At 48.6% G+C, this 6,484-nt stretch overlaps 1 long non-coding RNA gene across 1 annotated transcript; it reads right to left on the bottom strand.

The window, feature by feature from the left end:
- Nucleotides 1-202: 202 nt before the first annotated feature.
- On the bottom strand, nucleotides 203-1,510 carry LOC115288975. The gene is made up of 2 exons (XR_003907306.1): nucleotides 1,459-1,510; nucleotides 203-421 (listed from the first exon to the last, which is right to left on the bottom strand). It is a non-coding gene; the product is annotated as an uncharacterized LOC115288975 (long non-coding RNA).
- Between the last annotated feature and the right edge of the window lie 4,974 nt (nucleotides 1,511-6,484).

The following is a 6,484-nucleotide window of genomic DNA, read 5'->3' as shown; positions in this document are numbered from 1 at the left end:
CCATCCTCCCTTTTAACCTTCGCCCTCCTCCCGCCTTCCTCAAACCTCCCCCTCCAGGCCCTTCAACTGCCAACAACCTCTTGTGCCAGCCTTGATTTATCTCCATCAGAGGGAATGCAAAGTTAGATCCAGCCCCACCCCCAGTACCTTTTTAAAAAATATTTCAAATCCACTGGGGCCCAGACAGACAGAAGCACAAAGATACACATCCATATCTTTAGAGAAAAAGCAAGGGCCCATGCCAGACACGCCACGCTTCTCTGGGTGCAGGACAGACCCACAGACACACTGGGGAAGACACACCAAAATCCTGTCCTTGCACTGAGGGCAATCTGGGGCTTCTTTTGAGGAAAAACACTCTGCTCCAAAGAAGGCTCCTGACAGGCCGTTTTTTTTCAGAGTGGCTGGATAAATTGCTTTTCTGCAAAAATAAACACAAGTGAACTGCATTAGCTGAGCGAGTGACACATTAGTTACAGATGCGAGGCCTGTCAGAACATTGAGGGAACAGCTTTTATTGGGGTAGGGCTGAGAGACTCATAAATAACCGGCTGGCAACCTCGCATAAACATTTGTGCATTCTCATAAACACCGCCTACCACAAGCGCTGGCCTGGCCGCCAGTGCAGCCTGGAAGAGCCCTCTCCTCTCCCCCCTCCTCAGAGCACAAGGCAGGGAGGCGGGATTGGTCACAGGCGCCTCTTCTCCCATAATCCCAGCTCCTCGGACTCACGCTCCTGTGCTTCAGGGTAGAAGGAGAGACCCAAGCCCCATCTGAAACTGCCCGAGAATAAGAATCAAGGCTTGGCCCCAGTGGGACATCTGGTCTACTTTCCTCCCTCTACATAGAATGGAAGAATAGGAGAGAATAAAGGATAGGATTGTGCTGGGGAATGAGTTCTTAAAGCTTAGTAAGGAATTTAAAAAGTGGGGAAGTGCCTCCTGGATATGACTTCAGGGGTTCCCATCGGAATCATCAGGAAAGTGGGATGAGGGTGGCACCAGCCTCATTCCAAGGACAAAGGCCACAGAGGGTGGCACCAGCCTTGTTCATCCATCCACACAGGGAGTCTGGGCTTCCTCCCATTGACTCTTGGGGATGCCCTTGCCTTGGGCCCTGAGGTTCTCTCTTCTGAGCTGAACACCTCAGAACCACATCTAGCTGATCTCATAAAGAAGGGCAAAGCAGGCCATGTGAGCTGACTCACATTTGTCCTCCTTACTTCTTCTGTGATACCTGCCAACCCAGTGAGCACCTAATACCCCCATCCCCCACACCCCTCCCAAGCCACATTCACTTTATAGAAAGGATCTGATGTACTTGTCCCGAGGCATGAGTTATAGTTTATGGCCATACGTGTTTCCTTTCTATCCCTCTCCCTCCTGCCTGCCACAAATGCTTAAGGCAAAGGGACAAAGTATGAAGTGGTAGGATTTAAAGAAAATGGCTAACACTCACAATCTTTGTTGAACTTTGGGATCAGCCAAGAAGGGGCAAGAGGTAACCAACCATCTTTTCAGAGAAGAGACTATGGAGAGAAAGCAGAGAATGTTTACTGGCCCCAAGATGGCATTACAATGGTTAGCTTCAAAACCAGCTCTCCCTCCCCGCATCTCAGTAACTTTCTACTGACCCTTCACTTCCAACCATATAAAAGGCCCAAATCCTTTTAAAGGTCACCGGAAGTGACCTTCTCCTTTATCCATCCTATTTTTTGACCCTAGTCCCACTCACACTTCAACTTGACTTCTCTCACTGCCCCTTATGCACCTTGGGGTCCAGCCAGACTGAATGCTTTCCTCCCCTCCTCAACCATCTGTTATAATTTTGTGCTTTCTTTTACCTCAATCCTTCTTCCAAGAAGGCCTTTCTTTCCAGTTCTGCAAGTCCAGATCCAACCCACCCTTCCAGACTCAACTCAAATGCCTCTTCAAGTCTCCCTCCTTTGACCTCTGGGAGAACGTTTCAGTTCCTTGCTGCTGACTTTTTTTCTTCTTCTAACTTATCTGCCCATTTGGCCCATCCCCTTAGAGATTTGCAACCCTCAGATCTGTGTCATATTAATCCTTTAGGTTCTCCCACCCTCCCAGACCTCAGCAACGCCTGGGACATGGTAGGTGTGTTGAATCCATGAAGGAAGGTGGGGATGGTGTCTGGATTCTTGGTCATGATGGTGGTGGGGGTTTGATGGTGGTAGTGATGGAAACTGGCCAACAAATCTGCCCCTGGGCAGCCTCCCTGCTGGCTTTCATTCTGCGGTTCCATAGCAAGCAGCCTGTTGTTGCTTTGGAAGAGAAATTAAGATGCCAGGCAGGTACAGACGGCCAAGCACCATCGCTATATTGAATCGCACTCAGCAGTTCAGGCTCTTTCTCCCCATCAACAAATGGAATGCTTTATGAGAAAATACAAAGCACAGCCCTAGATAGAAATATTGAAGGTTCTTTGGCCAGGATATCCCTCAGGAGGGAACACAATGTAGTCATAATTTATTGCACTCAATATTTTCTCTTCCAATCTTATTTTTATAGACATTATTTCATAGGCTGCAGCTTAAACACAGATGGAAAAGATTCTGGCTTTGCAATAAGAGACAGTTTATGGTGGGCCAGCCTACTGCTCTGTGTTCGTGGGTGAGTAAACGCACATTATCATGTCCTTAGGTGGGGCAGGGAGATGCTTTTATTATGTGTCTGGACTTTGATCCAACAATTCTGCCTTCATCTATCTCTCCCCTAGGCCTCCGGATTCTCTCAAGGGGAGGAAGTAACAAACACCATGGTGGGGCAAGGGGGGAAGGGATGGGTCAGCCTTTGAAATGCATTCTTGGCTCTGGTGGGACCTGCTATTCCTTGGGTCTTCAAAGGGCCTTGACCCAGAGACAGGGCCTACACCCCAAAGGACAGAGTTAAAAGGAAGTGGACACTATGGTGTTATATGTATGACTGTGTTGTGTGATTTGCACTCTTTCTTGGGGAGAGGGATGATGAGAAAAATGAGCCCACATCGTAATGCCCTTGGGTTTCTTCCCTACCCAGTATATCACAGGTAGCCTTCTCCAGTGAACATTCTTAAAAACGTGATCTGGCCTACGATGTTCACAGTCTGGATGTACCAAGGTTTATTCAACCAAACTCGTTTAAGCTGGGGGGAGAAACAGTGTGTACAGGAAGAGAGAGAAGGACAGAGGGCTATGGGGAGATCTAAGAAGAAAAAGGAGTAAAGGAGAGGGAGCTGGAGGAGAAGATGGGAGAGGACCGGACCAGAGCAGGGGGTCAGGAGGTCTTGGCCCCAGGAGAGGCCCCCACACACTTGCAGACTCACTGCTGGCAGGCAGCATGCATGATGGAGTTGAGTGAGCCACCTCCGAGACGTGCTGTCCAGCCCCTCCTTTCTCTCCTCTCGGGGTCAGCTTCCAGCAGACTCCAAGAAGCAATGTGAGCATGTGTCAGAGAACACCGGGAGCAGGGAGGAGGGGGTGGCAGCCACATTCAGCTGGGAGGGGGATTGGAAAGCGAGTCAAGGAGGAGCGCCCCTTTGGGGCCTTGAGGAAGGTGATCTGTCCTACTTGCCAGGCTTCTGGGGGATCCCATGTGGAGGAATGACTGTGTGAAGTGAAATGTTATGAGAGCCCGTCCATTGGATCTCTGACCATGGAGGGTTTGTGGGGAGAGCTCTGGGAGAAAGGAATGACCCCCTTTTGCTGCCTGGCAGAAATGGTATCTTTGATGCTTATTGTACAGACATTTCTACTGTGCACAACTCCAGGGGTGTGATGCTGGGGCAGCCATCCTTGGAGGACATGTTCAAGCAGACCCAAGGAAAAGGGGATCTGCACCGAGAAAGCCTCCACTTTCACGGGGCTCAGTCACTTCTGCTCCACTGCTGATTGTCACACCTGCATCAGGGCCCTGGCGAGGGATGGGAAGCTTTGACACACGAGCAGGTAAAGAATCTGCTTCAGGCAGCAGCCTGTGTCAGGAAGACACCTGGGCTGTGCCTGCCACCTGGGCTGCTTGAGAAACCAGGCCCAGGTGCCCAGCACACCAGACTGAGGACTGAATTTCGCAAAAGGTTATACCCAGGTGGGGAGGGCATGTTGCATTCTGGGTACCTTCCCTCCTCAGGGGGACCACGCACACTTCTCCCACCCACTCTGCTCTACATGTCCCTGTCAGTCACAGGGCTCCCCAGCCCCTACCCCTGAAAACAAAGCCTGGCCCTCTATCTCTGCCCCTGGACTTAGTTGTCTTTGTTTAGACCTGTTTGGATCGGTCTTCTGTCTCTTGCAGCTGATAATGTCTTGACTGATACACCAGGCTAATAACTGACTATGAAATATTTCAAACTGAAGAGCTAAAGTAGAGTAAGAATGAAGCATCCAAGGATCAGAGTTCCAGAGGATTCCAGGAGAGAGGCACAAGAGGCCTCCGCCAGACCAGCATAGAACGACCCGAAACAGTAGCACCCCTGAAGGTGGACCAGCCTCTGTTCTGAGCCCTACTCCGAGGACCCACACTGCATGCATGCGCATGCGCACACACACGCACGGATGCACACCCATGCACATGCATGCACATGCACACATACACGTACACGCACATTTAGAGAACACACGACACCTCCCTCCCCAGGGGGCAGCACTCAGCACTAGCAGAGCACGACCTCTATCCCTAAACATCCACTCTCACGGGTCATGCCATTCAGGCCCCAGGGAAATGCTTCTCCCAGAAAGTCGAGTTATGTCCTTGAATCGAGAGGAGACTGTTCAAATGCTCTAAAAACTTGTGGGTCCTGCTGCTATAGACATCAGAGATGGCCCAGCTGCTCTAGAGTGCGGGGAAGATTGAATGGTGGAAGCACTTAGGAGGAAAGACAGATTAATTTATCAAATCCTTCCTCTCGGCAAGAAGGCAATGGACGTAGCTTGTCTCTGGTGCAGCAAACACGCATGTCCTTGCTTCTCGTTGTGGTTCCAGAGGTACTCACACATTAGCAATGCTACAATCATACATGCATTTTCCAGCATAAATATTTCATAATTCTCCCACATTTGCACATATGCAGGTCAAGATGGAGCATGCAGGAGCGTGAGACTGCTTCTTTACCTTGGCAGGAGACAGCCAGGGGACAACTATAGGATTTTACTTTCATAACAATTTCTACTGGAGTGAATTACATTTTCAAAACATAAAAATTCAGCTTTACTTAAATATTTTACTTAAATGTTTGTATTAGATAAAACACTTTAGTTATACCATTGGTTATCTTTGCCTTTTAATTTTAACAGATAATTGTGAACATGTTAAAGAAAAAGGCTTTAAAAACTTATATGAAATGTAACATTTTGATTTTTTTACTTTTTTTAATGTTCATTTAATTTTGAGAGAGAGAGAGAGAGCATGAGTGGGTGAGGAGCAAAGAGAGAGGGAGACACAGAATCTGAAGCAGCTCCAGGCTCTGAGCTGTCAACACAGAGCCCAACACGGGGCTCAAACCCACAAACTGTAAGATCATGACCTGAGCCCAGGTCTGACGCTCAACCAACTGAGCCACCCAGGCACCCCTAATTTACATTTTTAAGTTGAAATACACTTTTTTTTTTACTGCTTCAGTTACCTATTACTGTATAACAAATCCCCAAATCCAGTGGCTTAAAATATTTTTTTCTCTCACAGTTTTGTGGATTGACTGGCTCAGTAGTCACTTGGCGGCCAGGGGGAGGAGTCTCACGTGCTTGCAGTCAAACAGTGGCAAGGTCAAGAGTCAAATGCAGGTTCAGCTGGGCTGTACATCCAAGATGGCGGCACCTTGACTCTCATACCTGATCTCAGCTGAGATGACCAGAACCAGTAGAGTCTGGAGGACTGCATTGCTTTCTCCTGTAAACTTCCCACATGGCTAACTTCGCCTCCTCATAGCATCTGAGTCTCAAAGGAATCAGACTTCTTATACGATGGCTGGCTTGTTCCAGAGCGAGCATTCTAAGACACCCGGGTGGAAGCTAAAAGTCTCCTCTGACGCGTCCTTGGAAATCATGCAACATCACTGTCACTGATTTCTTTCTATTAGCCAAAGTTAGTCACAGGAATAGCCCAGATTCCACAGAGAGGATGGCACAAGAGCATGAATACTCGGAGACATGTTCTCGTTCCATTCTCGTTCACTGGGAGCGAGCTTTGAAGACCAGCTACCACAGGCTGCCCTTTGGCTCTTCAACGAATCATGTTCCTCACACATCCAAATTACTATACAGTCACGCTCAGAGACCCCTGTATTCTCATCCATGATGTCATCAGGCTTAGGCTTCAAATCTAGGACTTCAACATCTCCAGCAGATCCAGAGAAGAGAAGACCCCCTCAGGCATGGGTGCTTGGAGACGGCTCCTCCTGACTTGAAGTTCTGTGAATAAAAGAGAGAAGTTATTTTACACCCCAAACTCGACAAATGATAGGAGGTAGAGACAGGATAACGGCAATAGAT

The sequence above is a fragment of the Suricata suricatta genome, chromosome 4, assembly GCF_006229205.1.
Source record: "Suricata suricatta isolate VVHF042 chromosome 4, meerkat_22Aug2017_6uvM2_HiC, whole genome shotgun sequence".
Taxonomy (NCBI): domain Eukaryota; kingdom Metazoa; phylum Chordata; class Mammalia; order Carnivora; family Herpestidae; genus Suricata; species Suricata suricatta.
Note: the sequence above shows the minus strand (reverse complement) of the source record. Positions and strands in the feature narration are given on the sequence as shown.